This window comes from Zootoca vivipara, chromosome 12 (assembly GCF_963506605.1).
Source record: "Zootoca vivipara chromosome 12, rZooViv1.1, whole genome shotgun sequence".
Lineage (NCBI taxonomy): Eukaryota > Metazoa > Chordata > Lepidosauria > Squamata > Lacertidae > Zootoca > Zootoca vivipara.
Genome location: NC_083287.1, coordinates 34,902,775 through 34,923,489, shown reverse-complemented (window position 1 = coordinate 34,923,489; position 20,715 = coordinate 34,902,775). Strand labels below are relative to the sequence as shown.

General features: G+C 41.6%; 1 protein-coding gene across 1 annotated transcript in view; it reads left to right on the top strand.

Annotated features, from left to right (window-relative positions):
• The window catches only part of MINDY3 (MINDY lysine 48 deubiquitinase 3), a 207,021-nt gene that overhangs the window by 33,289 nt on the left and 153,017 nt on the right, over positions 1–20,715 (top strand). The window lies entirely within an intron of this gene.

Below are 20,715 nucleotides of genomic sequence, written 5' to 3'. Positions count from 1 at the left end.
GTGCTGCCCCCCCCAACGAAATGTTGCGCCCCCTAACAAAAATCCTGCCTACTACACCCATGATCCTTGGGTATGCCATCTTAACAGGCGGCCTGATCTGCACAATGTCAGATCAAAAGGCAATCTTTAATGAGAACAAAACAACAAGTGCTACGTTAATCAGTGCCTTGTAAACTTGGTGGCATTTTATATACAAACACCAACAACAGTTTTAGAGCTTTAAATGCATTGTGCATCTAGAAGCAAAGCAAAGGAAAACCAAAAGATTTAGAAAACATGCCCTCAACCAAAAGCAAGCCACTCTAGGAGAGAGAGTTATTAATAAGATCAACAGAGAAGCCCCGTCGGTATCTACTCATATTGCCTGGACGAATTATTCTGATGAAACAATTATGTGTGTATAATGTAGGTCAGTGATGGCTTTCAAGGAAGAATTCTAGGGTGCTCATGACTATATTAAACAAATGATCATTGCCTAGTGGGAATGTTACCAGTTTACATGGTCAAATGGGAAAAGTATTGCCTGACCATGAGGAATCTCTTACTACACTTTTGCACCTAGTAAGAAATCAAGAGAAGCAATGGGGTTGTTTTAAAAAGGAAAATACTACTCTCTACTTGGCTGAACAACGTAGGCAACCAGCTTGTCAAATGGTTATCTGAACACTGTGCTAAATGAATACTCCGCATTGGTTGCCTATATTTGATCACTTACTGAGAAAATGTAGCAAATGTTTTCCTGCCTGTAGGTGTGTAATTTACAACAAAATAAGCTTCTTTCCTGGGGAGAATATAGCAGCTTGGAAGAAAGGGGGTTGTTGTTGTTGTGACTATGGTGCAGGAAGAAGGAATCAAACCCTCTTCCTTGCATATTGGGGTCTTGATCCAGGCCCTCTTGGCTGCTGCTTATCACATTTAAAAAGTTTCAGAGAGAACATTACACATGTGCACGTGCTTAATATCACATATGCTTGGGGCAGCATAGATATAAGGAACTCCTGGACTTGTGCTACAAAGGGAATTAATGCTGCTTGTCTCTATGTATATTGAATGTAGTTTAAATTATTTTAAAATCACATAACTTAAACAGCTCATATTATTCCCAACCATTAAACATTTGCTTAAATATAATATAAAGAACTTTATTGTTGCTAGTAGATATTATTGTACTCTGGCAGCTCATGAAACCAAATGAGTATCACAGAAATGGAGGTGGGATTTTAATACTTTCCCTCCAATATTTACATGAAGCTTATCCAAAGAAAATTAAAATAGTCATCTTGGGCAAAATTTATATTTAAAAACTACACCCCAAAATGGCAAGGCCCTCAAGAGCATCTGCAGAATCGGGGGCCATCCCCCCCATTTATTTGTTTCTCAGGTGTAGTTCCATACACATTTACTTGTGAGTAAGTCCTCTTGAATTAATTGACTTCTACTCTTTTAAAAAAGTCATTTTTATTAAAGAAAAAAGAAAGCCAGTTTAATAATTGTGCCTTACTTCTGAGTAAATTTGCCTAGGATTAAGTAGCATCATGTGCCTTCTATTTTGGTAATGCATATTGTAAATTCAAAATTGTTGACCCTGTCACCTTTAGTGCTAATAAATTTCAGAACAGAAACAGAAGTTGCTATGTTTAGGAAGCTTCATCCTTCTACTTTTTTATTCATCGGGGGTTTTCCATTAAAACAAAGCAACTGTTCCTGAGAGCAGACATTCTAGCTTGATTATTTAGTATGTTCTTAAGTGTGTATCCTGTCAAGGAAAGGCAAGGTCTATTTTCTTTTAATTGAAAACAATCACCCATTTGGCTGCTGTGTTTCTTTGATTTATTGCCTCTTGGGCTCCCCTGGGCAACAAAGAAATTTGGACTTTGCATTGTGATGCTATTTGTTGGATCTTGGATAAATAAAATCTATTACATTTTAAGGATGAAACCTGCTCCTATGTTTAGATTAGCTCAGTCAGGCAAACTTGAGTTACAAAGAAGGTGGTTAGGTCTGCACAAGGAAGCTGGCAACATAGAGAAGAATAGAGAAGTATGCAGATAGCCCCAAGGGCCCAGAGCTAACCATTTGGAATAAAATTTGTGCATAATGTACTATGAAAGGTAGTTATCAGACAATGAAAAAACAACAACCCCATCCAGTGTTGTTGCTTTTAGACTCATTTTATAGTTAGCAGGCACTAAGGAGTGAGCCAGGTACAGGCAATCAGAAAGGTGACCATAAAGACATAAGAGCCTGCTGGAGCAGGACAATGTCAGTGGCCCATCTATAGTCCAGCATCCTCTCCTCCCAGTGGCCAGCCAGGTACCATGGCAGGCCCCCAAGCGGGACCTGAGCTCAACAGCACTCTCCCACCCTGTGGTTTCCAGCAGCTGGTATTCAGAAGCATACATCCTCTGGTGGTCACATACTGGTTTTGGTAGTCACATCCACACAATACATTTAAAACACTGTAACAGTCGGTAGCAAATGAGATTTTAGGGGGGGGCAAAGCACCAGAGACTTGGAAAGAAGCCTTTATCTCTCTGATACCAAAACCGGATGTGGATAAGACTCAGGTTAAGAACTATAGACCAATCTCCTTATTAAATGTGGACTACAAGATATTTGCTAGTATTTTGGCGTCAAGATTGAAAAGGGTGTTGAAAGATTTAATTCATAAAGACCAGGCAGGATTCCTGCCTGGAAGACATATGAAGGACAATGTAAGATTTATAATAGACATTTTGGAGAGATTGGAAGTGAAAATAAACACCAAAGCAATGTTAATCTTTGTAGACGCCGAAAAAGCCTTTGATAATATTTCTTGGAATTTTATGAAAAGAAATTTTGAAAAAATGGAGGTTGGCCAAAACTTTGTTAATGGGCTTAATGGTATTTATTCTGAGCAAAGAGCGAAGATTATTGTAAATAATGTGGTATCAGAAGAGATAAGAATTGAGAAAGGAACAAGACAAGGGTGCCCACTCTCCCCCCTGTTATTTATTTCTGTCCTTGAGGTTTTGCTGAATATGATAAGGAGAGATGAAGGTGTCAAAGGGATTACAGTGGGTTCGAAACAATACAAATTAAAGGCCTTTGCAGATGATTTAGTATTGACTTTGCAGAATCCCGAACAGAGTGCAGTGAGAGCACTGCAGATAATTCAAGAATTTGGCAGTGTGGCGGGTTTTAAGCTGAATAAAGGGAAAACCAAAGTATTGGATAAAAATTTGACATTACAAGAGAGACAGAATATAGAGGAATGCACAGGACTGAAGTGTGTAAAAAAGGTGAAATATCTAGGAGTTAATATGACGTCAAAAAATTTGAACTTGTATAAAGACAATTATGAGAAATTATGGAAAGAAATCCAGAGAGATTTGGAAGTATGGACGAGGTTGAATTTGTCTTTAATGGGTAGAATAGCAACTGTTAAAATGAATGTTTTGCCGAGAATGTTGTTTTTATTCCAGGCCCTACCGATAGTTGACAAAATGAAATGCTTTCAAGAATGGCAGAAGATATTGTCTAAATTTGTCTGGCAGGGGAAGAAGCCAAGAATTAAATATAAACTTTTGACTGATGTTAAAGAAAGAGGAGGATTTTCCCTGCCGGACTTAAAGATTTACTTTGAAGCTGCTGCTTTTTGTTGGTTGAAAGATTGGTTTTTGCTAGATAATGATGATTTGCTGGATTTAGAGGGCCATGATAATGCATTTGGTTGGCATGCATATTTATGGTATGATAAAGTGAAATTGCATAAAGGCTTTAAAAGCCATATAATTAGGAAATCGTTGTTTAATGTCTGGATGAGATATAAGGACTTGTTGGAAAGGAAAACTCCTAGGTGGATCTCACCACTTGAGGCAAAGAAACCTAAAAGGACAAATATGGATGAGAATAGGTTGAAATACAAAGACATTTTGATGGAAGTGGGAAACCACTTTAAGTTAAGACCATATGAACAATTGAAAGATAGGTTGAGCGACTGGTTTCAGTATGTGCAGATAAATGAAGCATTCAAGCTAGACAAAAAATTAGGATTCCAATCAGAAAAATCGAAATTAGAGACGGAGTTATTAGAGACAGACCACAAAAATTTGTCCAGAATGCATAATTTGTTGTTAGAATGGCATTTGAAAGATGAGCAAACAAAATCAGTTATGATTGAATGGGCCAAGGATCTGGGTCATAATGTGATGATGTCGGAGTGGGAAAAATTATGGAAGAAAGGTATGAAATTTACGGCTTGTACGGTGTTGAAGGAAAACTTGATGAAAATGATGTATAGATGGTATCTGACGCCGGTCAAGTTAGCTAAAATGTACCACAAAGGCGACAATAAATGTTGGAAATGTAAACAGGATGTTGGCTCATTCTACCATATGTGGTGGACATGCCCTAAGATAAAAGGCTTCTGGGAAATGATTTATAATGAATTGAAAAAGATGTTTAAAAACACATTTTTGAAAAAACCGGAAGCCTTTTTGCTTGGAATAATTGGGGAAGAAATTCCCAAGGACGATGTTAATCTGTTTATGTATGCCACCACAGCTGCTAGGATTTTAATAGCAAAATATTGGAAAAAAGAGGAATTGCCTTCGAAACAGGAATGGCAAATGAAAATGATGGACTATATGGAATTGGCAGAATTGACAGGAAGACTCCGGGACCAGACAAATGACAAAGTTTTAAAAGACTGGAAGAAATTTAAAATGTATATAGGGAATGTATTTGATAATTAGAGTTCGAATATCCAGGAAAATAAAGAGGTTAAGGCATTAGGGAAATAATAGAAGATTAAAAGTTTAAAATTAGGGTAGAGGATATGAAGAAGAATTAATTTTGAAGTTTTAAAGGGATTACATGATGGGTAAGAAAGATGATTTAGAAACTGCTATAGAAGTTTATAAAAATGAAAATCAGATAGTAGGGAACTGGGGAAGCCTGAAGACAATGATTATCAAAATGGATGAGAAATGATATATTTTTCTGTTATATGTTGTTTGATTTTTGTATTTTTGTATTTTGTATCTCGATGTTTTTTGTATTTTGTATGTTTGTTGACAAAATGATTAATTAAAAATATATTAAAAAAACAACAACACTGTAACAGTCATGTTTCTCCCTGGGAACTGGAGCTCTGTGTGGGGTACCCAACCAATTGTCCCTTTTTAAAAATATATATAACTTTTATTAAATTTTCTGTTTTATAATTTCAAATAAACATTTTACATACTTAAGATATCGGTGACTTCACTTCTTCTCTTTCCATGGCTCATTTTACATATCTTATATCCCTGCATATTTCACAAAAACTATACCAATCGATTTTCCATTACTGTATTGCATCTATCAGAACTTATTTACACTGTTAATGCTGCCAGTGTTTTCAGCTGTACACAATTATTTTCCATATATTCAATCAACGTTTTCCAGTCTTCTTTAAACAAATGTTCTTCTTGTTCTCTTATTCTATACGTTAAGTCTGCCAATCTTCTTTGGTTGGGACCTCGCTCGTTTTCCATTTGGGACTAACAAAAACACGGGCCACAGTTGTTGACCTTTTCTGGGTGGTGGTGGGGGGGTCCCGATACAACTCTCAGCACCCTTAACAAACTACAATTCCCAGGATTGTTTGCGTGTGGGAAACAATGATGGTTGGAATGCAATAAATGTCTGTTGTGGGTGTGACATCAGTATGGCCAAACTAGATGGGCACATGGTCTCCCTTAATAGAGTTTCAGATATGTTTGTATCCCAAAGCTTGGTTGTGTATGCTGACACGGGAAAGATGAGTGGGAACGGGGATGGTAGTACAACAGGAAACGCTTCTAGATTGTGCCTCAGATGGTTTAAATCACATCTGATGTCCAAAACTAGACATTCTGTATGTTGCAGCAGTATGTAATATTATGTTCCATCTGGCAGCTGCTTTTGAACTACTCCAGTGAGACAAAATCACAGCTCGGTGACAGTATGCCCATTTACAATGCTTCACTATTAATCAGTGAGTTTAACACACCATGATACCTATGAATAAATGCAGGCGCCAAAGGTGTATATCAGCTCTTGAAAGGCAGAATTCACAACAGATATAGGAGGAACCTTTTTAATGAACTGGGTTATACTTTGGTCGCACCCACATCATACATTTATACCACATCCATGCCACATTTTAACAGCTGTTGCTCCCTTCGAAGAATTCTGGGAACTGTAGTTTAAACCCTCACAGAGCTAGAATTCCAAGCACACTTGACAAACTACAGATCCCAGGAGTCTTTGGGGGAAGCCTTGTGCGCTAAATGTATGACCTTGGGTGAATAACAGAGGGAAGAGAACAATTTGGAGGATAAAACAAGAACCAGGATAATGTGGTGCTCTGTTTCTAGCAAGTTTTTTAAAAAATCTGTAATCAGTAATATGAAAAGCAGCAGGTCCACCTAACCATACTAAAATGGGAATGCATTGTAAGACTTCTACTTCTCTCCTTAGTCCCCCAGAAAGGCCCTATTATGTCAAAGTAAATTGTCCCAAGTGCCTTAAAGTGGTGCCTGTCTCTTCTAATTTTATTGATATAGCAAGAGAAACCCACATGTAATAGTGATTGTAGTGTCTCATTAGGGATGTAAATGATACAAAAATACAATTATTGCATAGAGGAAGAGGAAAAACAACAACTTTATTTTGATACTGGTGCCATAGAAATACACACACACACACACACACACACACACACACACACACACCAATGCCGTTCTTTGCAAAAGCCATGCCACTACCATTGCTTTCCAATTACACAAAGCCTCTCTAAGCTTACCACTAAATTTAAATGGGGTTCCTTTTAGAATGCCTTTTTGTCCATCTGGAAACACTACCAGAATAAATTAGTTTTGTTTAGTGCGCTACTCCGAAAGCATCTTTTCAATGGCTCTGAAAATAGAGCCACTTCCCCAGTTTTATTGGTTTATTACAGATCTGTACAACTCAACATCATTTTATTAAACCAGGCTGTGTATTTTCCCTTTTTGCTTCTTTATGGTGCGAATTTAGTTTTCATGAAAAGTGTCAGATTAACAGCCCTAGAGACTTAACTCTATTTATCTAGAGAGCAGCTACAGTATGACCAGTGGCAGGTCAGTGTTTAGCACTTTGCTGCAGCAATTGCACGTAACATTGATGTGAACAAATGAACTGCCATAGTGTGTCACATCAAAGGCCCAGCTAGCCCAGTCTTATATATCCAATAATGGCCAGTAATGGATGCTTCAGAAGAAATGTACGAACCTCCATAGTGCAATAATAGTATCGCCAGGTGTTCCATCCTCTCTTTCAGCAAAAGGAAATGCTGTGACAATTTGACTACGGTACAAAGCTACTTATCAGGTCATTGACTACTGAAGGACCTGACTTCTTCAAACTCACCTACTTGTATACTTTTTTTTAAAAAAAATCCCCAATAATGTTAGCCTTTTAATTAATATTACATAATATTGTAACACTTTTATGACCTCTTCTACAATGTCAGATCAATCATATAAACCAGGACGACTAACTGGTGTACCACCAAATATTGTTGGACAACAACTCCCATCATCCATAATCATTGACTATGCTTTCAGTGACTGATGGGAGTCCAACAGTATCTGAAGGGCCATAAGTTTCCCAAGCCACAACCAACTGTTGCAAATTTCTTTAGAAGAGCATCCTAGGTAATGCAGAAAAAAAGGAATTTGTTTTTGGTCCACATTCCAAAAGTTATGCAATGAGGAATGTTACAATGTGTATATAGGTGGAACCTTTGCCTATGTTACACATCCAGACTCTCAAAGACTCTCTGAATTTACATGGGTCACCTCCAAGTAGCTTGTTTCCTCTTCACATACAAAAAATTATTTTTGGTATCTAAAGAACCAGCCAGCAGTGGAGGAAGCTGCTCGTGTGCCTGGGAGGTGCGCCCAGGGGAGGGCGAGCTGCCCATAGGGGTGGGGTGAGCCACCCAGAGGGGCAGGGCACACTGCGGGGCCTCCGGAATTTGCCTGCCTCCTCCCACTCAGCCGCCCTACAGCTGGGGGGGGGAGGTAGTGTGCGGACTGTTTGGGCAGCCCGGAGCCTGCGTGTGCTAAGCCACTGCGTCTCTCCCAGGAGAGACGTGTGGTTCGGGCGTGCTGCAGGCTCCACGGTGAGTGCCGCCCAGCATTTTGTCACCCCCCTCAGTGGTGACACCTGGGGCAGACTACACCCACCACACCCCCTTCCTCCGCCGCTGGATCCAGTATACAGTGGTACCTCTACTTACGAATAACTCTACTTACGAATGTTTCTACTTACGAATGGAGCTCCGTCCGCCATCTTCAATGCGGTTTAGATAGGATTGTTTCTACTTACGAATTTTTAGATAGGGTTGCTTCTACTTATGAATTTTTTCTCCCAATGCATTCCTATGGGATTCGACTTGCAAATTTTTTCGACTTACAAATGTGTGTTCGGAACGCATTAAATTCGTAAGTAGAGGTACCACTGTATATATTTTTCCAGTATTGCCAGCAGATGTCCCCTAGTTCTTGTCTTTGAAGATAGGATTGATTACCATCTCCAAATGATAGATTGGGGCCCATCAGTATTCCACAGAAACCTTGTGTGTGAGTTGCCAAGCAATGGTTTGTGGATGTTGGCAGTGTATGGTACACAAAAACTTTAATTGCAATGGCATCCACGTCAGATTGTTGTGCCAAGCAAACACTAACATCCTTTCCTCTTTCCCCACTGAGGTCCAGCTCCGAGGGCCTTCTGGTGGTTTCCTCACTGCGAGAAGTGAAGCTACAGGGAACTAGGCAGAGGGCCTTCTTGGTAGTGGCGCCTTCCCCTGTGGAATGCCCTCCCATCTGATGTCAAAGAAACAAACAACCACATTACATTTAGAAGACATCTGAAGGCAGCCCTGTTTATGGAAATTTTTAAGGATGATTGTTTTAATGTATTTTTAATCTTTTGTTGGAAGCTGCCCAGACTGGCTGGGGAAGAAATAATAAATTACTACTACTACTACTACTACTACTACTACTACTACTAGAATGCATATAAATTTCTGGGACTGAATACTGTCATCTCTAGATCTGTCCTAATCCCATCCAAGAATGCCATTTCAAGATGAAATGCCCCAGTCTTTTACATTTACTTTATGAAAGCATTTCATTTGATCATTATGCATGCTGGCTTGTGCTGGTCAGCATGCATCTCACCAGCATGGGCCTTGCTTTGTTTAAAAAAACTTTTAAAGCACTGATCAGAATTGCACATAATGCACAGAACTGACAGTGTTTTATTGTACTGTTTGCATTGTTTTATGTCCATTTTGCTGCATATCACATTTATTAACTACTACAAATCCAAGTACAGTCAACTGGGCCATATCAAGGGGGAAGTTACCACTGAATTGTGCGCTTTTTCTTCCTAGCAACTCTCCCCCTTTAAATCAGTTGCTGGTGCATTCATTATTAAAGCTATCTCCTCCATTATGAAAGGGTTTCTGATAACCCAAGTACAATATATAGCTCAAATGACCTGTATCCATATACTCACTGGCATTCTCAAAGATTAGGGAGAGCAAACAAGGAAAAAATATTTCAGGAAAAAGAGCTGCATAGCAATCCCAACCCCGCTTACACTAGAGTAAGCCCCATTGAATTCAATGGGGCTTCTGCATCTTGAGTAGGCGTGGTTGCAGCCTCATTTTCCTTCCCCTCTTTTTGCCCTCTAATATTCCAGTTCTAAATTTCTTCACTTCCTCCCCCCACCCCCCACCCCGAGTTGCAAGCTTGGAATCATTTTTCAGTGTCACTCCATAATCAATTTTTAAAGGCTTTGAATGTCCTTTTTTGAGGTTAAATTTAGACTTTTATTATTTCCCTAGCAGTACATTTTACAATGTTGCTAGGATGTTCTTGAAACTGTTTCTACTTGTTACAGAATCACATGAGATTATTCTGCTCTTCGGTGCTGGTTGTGGAATTCCAACCGTGCTTTCAAAATAACAAAATGACTAGGGTTGCCAGGCTCAATAGAAGACAGGACCTCTGTGCCTTTAATTGCCCTGCTCTCTTTTGAGTCTGGAAACCTTAAAGAGAAACCAGCAGACCCTTTGTTTAATTTCCAAGCAAAGGGTCTGCTGGTTTCTCTTTAAGGTTTCCAGACTCAAAAGAGAGCAGGGCAAATTAAAGGCACAGAAGTCCTGTCCTCTATTGAGTCTGGCAACCCTAAAAATGACATAGGTAATTAATTTTGGACCTGAATAAACATATCAATGGTCTGATTATTTGTTTAGAAATTAGGAACCAGATACAGTTTCCAGGAGCTAGATTGGAAAGAGGAAATAACAGAGACCTGACAGCACCAACAGCTGTTCATGCTACAGGATTGGTCTTGCTCCTAACTTACATGTGTTCAAAATACTCTGTTGAAGTACAACTGTGTGACAATAGGCTTGTCTGCACATTTAGGGATTTTGTTTTTACTAGGTTCTAGACTCCACATATAAAGCCTATATAGTTTGTATGTACATAGAGTCCTTTTTACAACCTCTATTGAAAACACATAGTTAGGGACGTGGGGCAAGAAATTCAATTCAGTTTATATTTAAAGGCAACCCTTCCTAACTTGTACTTTCCAAACAATATTTGTGTGTGTGTGTGTAAATAAACAGCCATTCTCCAAATTTTGCATTCTCCAAAATTTAAATGCAATTATCCAGTCAAATAATGTGTACAAAAGGGCATATACTAGTGGAATGTGTGAATATCCGTGTATTAGTGAAAATAGTGTACATAAATTTGCCAAAAATGTGTACATGAGGCAAAATTGCATAGAAAAATGTATGTACAATGAGAAATTCACAGTAAAGGGTTGATGGATTTTGATGAAATTTTCCTTCACAGACTGATGTGAAAATGTATAGGACTGAATTTAGGACTGGAAAAAATGAGAGCTGGAGAGAAAGCAAAATTTACATATTTTCCTATCCCTAGACAGGGTGGGTCCAATAGGGCTTAGTTCTGACATGCATAACTTTCCCCCACATTCCTTGCACATACTAAGTTGCATGAACAACAAGAGGAGAGTGTCTGTCCTTGCTGGGGTTTCTGATCTGTCACCCTCTCCTCTCTCCCTAAGCAGCAACTGATTGAAGAGCTCCAGAGCTCCGCCTTACCTGGGATATTTGGACAGAAGGGTGTAAGATGAAGAAGTGGCCAGCTCCCACATACAGCTGCTCATACGGGAGGAGAAGTAACATGCTTTATGACTTCTTTGGCAACCAGGACCATTTTGTCAGGTGGATGCCTGGATTTTAAAATACCCTGCTCCCATCTCTCTCTCTCTCTCTCTCTCTCTCTCTCTCTCTCTCTCTCTCTCTCTCTCTCTCTCTCTCTCTCTCTCCCTCTCCCTCTCCCTCTCCCTCTCCCTCTCCCTCTCCCCCCCTTCTCTCTCTCTCTCTCTGTGTGTGTGTGTGCGTGTGTGTGTGTGTGAGAGAGAGAGAGAGGACTATTTTTATCCTAGGTGAGGGCAGCTAAAGGCTATTTCAATTTAAACTTCCCAAACTGGAAAGAGAGTGTTTGCAACCCTATGCTTTGAAATATGACAGAGAAAATGCATTTGCACAGTATCATCACCCCAAACTGAGCTGTGACTAGATATGCAGTACAAAATCAGAGATTTTCCTACAGGCCAGGTGAAGTAGAAGCATTTCCACTGTTTCTTATAAATAAATCAGAAATGGGAATATAAATTGATACCCCAAATAGCTTTATTATCTCCCAGAAAACATTCACTTTTAACTCATAGTTCATTAGTATTTGTAACCCGAGTTTCCTTAGGTTATGATCGCAACCCATAAGTTCAGAAGGAATAAAATGTGCTGCTAAAGGTAAATGCCTAATTCAAATTCATGGGAATGAACCAACACAGGAGTCCAATAATTATGGTAAAAGGAAGAAAACTAGTTATACTTTTTTCTCTCCCCCCCCCAATAATCTGTGTTTATATTTAAAAAACCGATATTTCCCATATCTTCTCCCTCCCAGTCTTTATTCTTCCTCCTTACTGATGGTTTCTCTTATCTATGTGTCTTATTTGCAGCTGTTCATCTCCATGGGCTCAAAAGAAGATCCCCCATATCTCTCTATTCTGATTTTGTTGACAACCCCCCCCCCAAATAAATTCATCATAATCACAGTTAACTCAGTTGGCAAACCAGCAGGACTGGAATGGAAAGAAACACTATGGAGAAAGAAGAGGTGCCTGCTAACGGTGATGTCTCTGTTGGAGGCAGTATGCTTCTGAATACCAGCTTGTTGGAAACTGCAGCAGGAGAACTCAGGTCCTGTTTGCAGGCTATTAAAAGGCCTCTGGGTGGCCACTTTGAGAGCACTATGCTGGACTAGGCGAGCCACTGGCCTGATTCTCACGCATCATGTGTGTTTGAGAGAGCAAACCCCCGATGAGAGCCTAAGGAAGACTGGCCATGCTCGGTTGCCACAGATAGTTGAATGTGAATTGGAAAGGAAAAACAGAATATGGAGTGGGAACACAGGGGGCGGGGGTAGAGAGCCTGTTTTCAGCCCTTATAAATTATGGTAACATGACAGAGGGCATAGCAGACTGGAACCCTGAACAAGAATACGTCTGACAATACGCAAGCAGCATCTTGAACTACTACTACAGTGGTGCCTCGACTTACGAATTTAATCCGCTCCAAAGGCACCTTTGTAGGTCGAAAAATTCGTAAGTCGAAAAGTGCCATTGGAAACGCGATTTCCCATAGGAATGCATTGGAAACGGAGAAATTCGTAAGTCGAAGTAACCCTATCTAAAAATTCGTAAGACGAAAAATCCCCATCTAAAACCGCCGTGATTTCCTTTTGGATGTCGAGACATTCATAAGCGCACGGCCATTTGCCCCATTCGTAAGTCGAAAAATTTGGTTGTTGAGTCGTTCGTAAGTCGAGGTACCACTGTATTAGTGATTAACACCATCTTCCAAGGTTATTACCTAGTCATGCTCAAAGTAATCATTGGCTTCAATGGTCTTAAATTAGTCATGACAAACTGCATGGATTTCAGTGGATCTACTGCATATTGCTCCCTGTGGAACACCCTCCCATCAGATGTCAAGAAGATAAATAACTATACAACATGGCAGCCATGTATTGGGAAGTTTTAAATGTTTGATGTTATTGTGTTTTATGTGTGTTGGAAGCCACCCAGCCAGATGGGTGGGGTATAAATAATAATAATAATAATAATAATAATAATAATAATAATAATAATGTAATAATAATGCCCTTTTTGTCATTGGCATAATCACTTCAAGGGGCAAGCAGCGCTAAAAGTTGTTTCTCCTTATGGGTTGTAGCTAATATTGGAACTACTCAGCGTAGACCCATTGAAATTAATGGTCATGACTGCGTTTAGGCCCATTAATTTCAATCGGTCTACCATGAGTAGGACTTTGGTGGCTACAACCCTGTGCTCACTATGGCAAGCAATAGGGGCAGAACCACACAAAAATTGGATTTCGGGTTAAAGTGGGTTATTCACTTAAGCTGAGCCAAGAAGGTCCACAAACTGTAACAGTGACTAAATAGAATTAAACATCATCTATATTCATAATGTGTCACTTTTTCATATTTAAATGGATTTAAAATCAAACAAGAAATAGCTGCTTTTGCCCAAATAACATAACAAAACTCTAAAATGTATTTTTTTAAAATGGAACTCTTCGATTTAAATTTTTATATTTGAATTTCATTTCAGCTCGAACATGACTTAAAAAATGAACAAAACCCAATGCAAATGTAGTTCTTGATCTAGCAGGTTCAACTTGCTTCATCATCAAGTCGGAGTGGGTACCTGCCTTGACAGTCTGTCCTATCTCGGTGAAAGGATGCCTTACATTCAGATGAGCTAATTATTATTGTTCCTGTGAATACCAAAGCAATTAATAATGATTAATTGCTTAAGTTAAATGTCACCATCTATATTTGATTTCCGAAAGGATTTCGGATGGCAACTTTGCTTGAAGACGATGGCCGTGCCTTTGGGGAAAAGGTATCGAATGAATACTGAACAGATTTCGGAAATAGGGTGTGTCAAAAGGCCAGGAACGGAAAAGGCAGCTCTAATGTTTACAGTTGGATTTATGGGTCGTGTTGGAGACAGATGATGCTTTCCTTGAATGGCTGAAGGCTGGGACCAGAAGACAAACATTCTCGGGATCAGATAACTAGTATCACTCTAACTATGCATATATATGACACATGTACATCAGAGCCATGAGGTCAGTAGTGCAAGGAGAATGTGCACAGGCAAGTAATGGTGGCTCTGCCCAGAATGCATTGGGTCAATCTTGAAGATATAAAGTGGTGTTGCCCCCCCACATCACATGACTTTATACCCAATAATACTTGGCAAGGATCACAGGGGCCACTGCCATACCATACCATTTAAAGTGCTCTTATAGACAGAGTCTAGGGCTTGCTGATCAGAAGGTCGGCGGTTTGAATCCCTGCAACGGGGTGAGCTCCTGTTGCTCGGTCCCAGCTCCTGCCAACCTAGCAGTTTGAAAGCACATCAAAGTGCAAGTGGATAAATAGGGACCCCTCCGGCGGGAAGGTAAACAGTGTTTCCGTGCGCTGCTCTGGTTCGCCAGAAGCAGCTTTGTCATGCTGGTCACATGACCCGGAAGCTGTCTGCGGACAAATGCTGGCTCCCTCGGCCTATAGAGCGAGATGAGCGCCGCAACCCCAGAGTCGGACACGACTGGATTTGATGGTCAGGGGCCCCGTTACCTTTACCTTTATAGCACTTTAACAGCCATGAATCCCCCCAATTCTGGGAACTGTTGTTTCTTAAGGGTGCTGAGAGTTGTTAGGAAACCCCTTGCAGCTCCTGAGAGGGGCAGGAAGCAAGTCTTACTTCATCACATTCTTGCTGCCCAGTTCCAAATATATTTGTTTCCAATGGAGCTTGCTCCAAAGTGGATAGAGAATCGCCGCCTTGAAAAGACCACAAGAATACATCAAGCACACTTATATCTATCAGGGTACAATGCACCCCTGATGTGATGCTGCAAAGGGACTGTAGATCAGTGGTGGGACACTCACAGCCTGCTCCACACCTCTGCCAGAAGACCCTGGCCTCTCCATTGAGAAGGATCAGAAGCTGCTGCCAGTCAGAGTAGATAACACTGGGCTGGATGGAAAAAAATAGTCCAGCCTGCTATATGGCAGTCTCCTAAGTGCTGCAATGATGATGATGATGATGATGATGATGATATCACATACATGGCTGGCTTCTGGCTTCATTCAGACAGCACCTTACCAGATACTTTCTGTGTTTTATATTATCTTTCACCCAATGTAAAAACCACTTCTGGAAATCTAGTGGGATCTAGCAGAAGCTTAGTGCCCATATCCATGTTGATCACTTCTTGGGGGAAAAAAAGAGAAAAATGCAAGCTTGTTAACCTAGAGTTGTTTTGTGCTATAATTTCCCTATGGTTTTCATGGATCATGCCATAGGATGACATTTGGGTGGTATTCTAGCACAGAGTTTTTCCTGGCCATTTTTATGGGTGAATCATCATAGAATTGTAGAGTTGGGGTGCTGAGGATCATCTAGTTCAATCCCTTACAATGCAAGAATAGGCAGCTGTCCCATATGGGAATCGAACCTGCAACCTTGGGGTTATCAGCACCATGTTCTAATGAACTGAGCGATCCATGCAGTGGAGGAACAGGAGAACACATGAACATTAAAGGGGTGAAGATGGCCCATGATATTTGCTGTTGTGTCACACCAAGCCCGCTGGTATGAATTAAATTTAGTGCGGCTGGCAGTATATTGACCAAAACAACAACAACACAGTCCCACAACGCAACAGGTAATGCAGTGTGAAAGGAACATTAAAGCACCGGGACAGTAGTGCTAGCTTTATAACCAAGAAAACTAATGCAATATGTATTCTCCATGTCTGAACATGCAATCTGTCTTTGATATGTTGATCTTGCTACCGGTAGATAATTTGATTCTCAGTAGTACTGAATGAGAGGCTTGGACAGAAGGGTGAGCCTTCCTCCTTAGAAAACAAACTGTTCAAACCAACTGGGTCCCATTTAATAGGAAGGTTTCCACAGTGCAAGAGGGAAATAAGCTTTGTATATTTATTTACCTTCCGCCCAACCTTCAGAGATGCAGGCATTGCTCAAAGGTTTGTTACTATGGCACTGCAGCACAAGCTTGTGCTTTTTGTTCATTCCTTATTATTAACTTTCCTTTCTTGAGAGGAGTCCTGACATGAGTAGACATGAATTTTTAACAGATACATTTCAGCAGTCTCGTCCCCAGTAGACAAGACAGGCGCTGTTTTTATATAGTTTTGTACAAATTATATCAGTCAGCTGAATGAGCACAGTTCTCCCACCCTCCCCTCCATCTCTGCCTTTTCAGCAATTCATTTACTGAAAAGTGATGCATACCGTACATTCAAGCAAGAGCACACAGTAGCTTTCAAGGCATTTCTATCAAGCAAGTAGCTAAGTATCTGGTTAAATGTGAGTATATGTGGCAGCAATACTGAACTTTCAGAGGCAGCCCCTAAGCCACCTTCTGTGGTGGTAAGCGCTGTGATCACACAACACTCAACTTCCCACATTTTCCCACAGATGATCTGAGTATTTCAGGACCCCGTGGAAGCATCGTGTATGGTTCTATAACAGAGGCAAGCTGCTAGCCTACAAACTGTGGATTCTGGACTCTGTTTCACCTCACACTTATAATTCCCTGCAACCAACTTAACCAACTATGGTATCCAGAATTTATCAAGGGGGGAAAACGTGCATCAAATGTGCTTTTACCTTTAAAGGTATAGTGTGTACACAGCCCAAATCATGCTAAAGTTGACATAAGTCTGAGTCATTTTGCTCAATATAAATTATTTAGCTTCCTGTGCTGCTTCTTTCATAGGGTTGATAGTGTTAAGAGTTCAGATGCTGAGCATAGAAGCATCTCCCCAGCCGAAGATGCCAGAAGCAGGCAGCCGACAGGGCGCCGAACAGATAGACAGGTGAAACCATTACATAATTAAGTCACTTGCTGCAGAATCACCTGCTTATGTCTGATGGATGTAAGCAAAGTGATGCTAATCTTTCGTGATGGAAACAGCAGCTTGATTGGTTTGCCGTAATGAAATAACGCCAGCCAAAAGGGCAAGGGGACGTGAGGTTTGTTAGTCCTCCTAATGGACGCCCACCTAATGAAGCCCTGAAGTGGCTCAAATTAGAGGCTGTTCACTAAGTGGGCTTCAGGGTACATTATTTCGCAACACTCTCCTTGGGAATTAGAGGAATGAATGGCAAGAAAGAAAAAGAAAGAAAGAAAGAAAGAAAGAAAGAAAGAAAGAAGCCCACTGTGCTTCTTTTATTTAAGATTTGGCATTTTTTTTTACATCTCCTGTGGTTTGATAACAGTATCCCATATGAAGCCTGTAAGGCTTAATACAAAGCTCAGCATTTTATTCTCACCAACCTAGCGGCTGGCCAGGTTGGGCCCTGGCTGAGGCCCCAGGGCTCAAAGGGCCCCTCAACGGTCTGACTCAGCCTCACACTCACTCACAATCCCACTGCCAGGCCCTGGGCCCAATGTGTTTTTGTGGTGTCAGTGCATGAGTGCAGCTTTTACATGGCAGCCAAGGTCAGCTCCCATCGACAGCATCCAGAGGACTCCCTGCCTCCACTTCCCTGCCTCACCTCGCCTGGGTTCTGAGAAAGGACCGAGCATCAACACTGCCCATCACAACATCCCTTGCCTGCAAATCTGGTATTTTAAAACAGGTGGTATGTGAAGATGTGCTTTATTTGTGTCTGTCCCGAATCGCCCATCATTCAACTTCGTGGGATGACTTTGAGTTCTACTATTATGAGGAGGGAAATGTCTCTCCCCAAACCACACATGACTTTATACACCCTCATCTTCCATTCTGCCCCCCTACATAAAAAAGCTGCAAACATAAAGGTAAAGGGACCCCTGACCATTAGGCCCAGTCGTGACCGACTCTGGGGTTGCGGCGCTCATCTCGCTTTATTGGCTGAAGGAGCCGGCGTACAGCTTCCAGGTCATGTGGCCAGCATGACAAAGCCGCTTCTGGCGAACCAGAGCAGCACACGGAAACAGCGTTTACCTTCCCGCTTGGAGTGGTAACTATTTATCTACTTGCACTTTGACGTGCTTTCGAACTGCTAGGTTGGCAGGAGCTGGGCCGAGCAACGGAAGCTCACCCCATTGCAAGGATTCGAAAAGCTGCAAACATAGGGGTTGATAATTTGGTTACCCTTTTCTGGACTTTTTCCAGTTTGGCAATATTCCTTTTTGAGGGACGGTCCTGCTTTTGATGACTCAGGATAGGCTTGTGCTGAGCACTGATTCACACACGCATGCTCATTTGTTAATGATTGTGGTATCAAAGGGATGGCATCCTTATGTGAATGAGCCACCCCAGATCAAAGGCCACAGGTAGCACTTTCATATCAATCACATGTTCATCCATTTAACTGTCTGTTTTTACTGATCTGCAATGCCATTCTGGGAGCCTTTTGGGGAGGGGGAGTGTTAAAGAATGGGATAAAAGTTATTTAATGACTAACTAAATAAATGCACAGCACAGATGCACCAGTTTAATTGCATCTCCCTCCATGTCCGCAATTACACTTGAGCAACAGCTGGGGAGCCTGTTGATCATCAATGCCCTGGGCCTTGATACTACACGCTGCAGGGCTGACTGAGAGAGATACCTGAGAGATGAGCAAATGACTGACTGTCTGCCTTTGACACCCTTCTTTGGGCTAAACTGGCAGAGGCCTGCCTTTCATTTGAGTAGCATAAGCTCTCCTTTCTCTTCTCTTTGTTTCCCAGCAGCAAGCCCTGCTGTGCAATGAAATGTCACTCAACGTGTGCAATTTGTTGTACTCGTTTCCACTGTCACTTGCACACACAAATGGCCATCTCTCCACATGAATCATTGTGATGGCTGACTGATCTGGGGCCTTTGCTTCTACCCATGCAAGTGACTAGTGAGAGGGCAATTAAATGAATCATTTCGGAGGCTGATTTGCTACATCATGGCCCCCCTTTGTTGTTGAAGGAGCTCCTGCACATGAGCTTCCACAAAAGCCTGTAAGCATGGGAAAGAATAGTATCCTTCCCCACTTTGCTAATTTGAACTGGATTGTGAACATGATATTCTTGGCCCAAATCAGGAGTGAGGAACCTCAGGTCCAGGGGGCAAATACACCCCTATAGCTCTCTCTCTCTCTCTCTCTCTCTCTCTCTCTCTCTCTCTCTCTCTCTCTCTCTCTCTCTCTCTCTCCCTCAAAACTCTCATTAGATCAAACCAGGTGGGTTGCAGCAAAACTATTGCCACCATCATCTTACATTCCAGCTTAGGCTGACCAGACCAAAGGAGCACTACAAGTGTGTGTGGACTAAGACACATTCCTCTGATGAGATGTTCATTTTATCAAATCCCACAAGTGCTGCAATGTGGCAGGAAAAAGACATGACCCATTATTTTTTTACATAACATATCTCTAGCCACCACATGTTTTTGCATGTTCAGACCCAGAAACCTCCCCCCTAATTAAATCCACACATGGCTCAAATTTTGGTTTGGTTTTTTGCAGAATTTAGGCCACAACTTTATTGATTACAGAAAGTGAGTGGTTGCATAGGCTCTGGTTCGACTATCTCCCTGTACCCAGGGAACCAGCATAGGTCACCCAAGGGTGAACACCTGGATAGGCGGAAAGCCGGGAACAGGCTATGTCCACCACCCAGATGTCCCCCTGGACTCAGACACGGGCACAACCCCCTCTCAGGGGTTGACCAAACCATTTGAGTCCCTGGATACCTTTAATGGAATACTCTTCACATAGGGATGGCGAGAGCATTCTCCCATCCCTATCACCTGAGCAAGTGCCTATCCACAACGTTACAAGTTGTGACAATTTGCTACGTGGCAGGTGAAACCCAAATGGCACCAGCCAATCAGCCAAGTGGGGAAAATTCCTGCCGTGCCCCCGTCCCAATGACAGACGACACACGACGGCATAGCAAGGTGAAGCGCAACAAGCCCTAAAAGTAGGGAGAGGTGGGAGGGTGTTCCGAATGCACACACCGAAAGAGGAAGCTCAGGGTCATGTCCATGGGCATATATAGGTCCCTCGATCCATTTGGACTGTGCCCCATTGGCCAAATTGAACCCAACTTCGAGGGATCTACCAATCGGGTGTTGTGGCTGACCAATCTTACCCACCCACAACACAGAGAGCCATTCTTCAGGCCTCACCGTAACACATGCCCTCTTTGAGGGAGGACACGATTTATCCTGCCACATTGCAGGGCTAGTTTTCAATTAGTAGTAATCCTGAGGGAACACTGTGTTTTGTTCTGTGAGTTGCCATTTTAGGATTAAATAACATGCATTATTTTCACAGTTGAATATGAATAAAAAATAAAAAATGTGGGTCCCATGCTGCAGAATGGGAGTCAGAGGTAGGTTTGGGCCAGTTGAAGACCACTGCCCTAGGCCATGCCGTCTTCCAAACCACACCAACCTTCCCCCAGACCACACTCTTTAGCTGCCCTGCTGTATGAGTGCTTCTGCCTGGCTGAGAT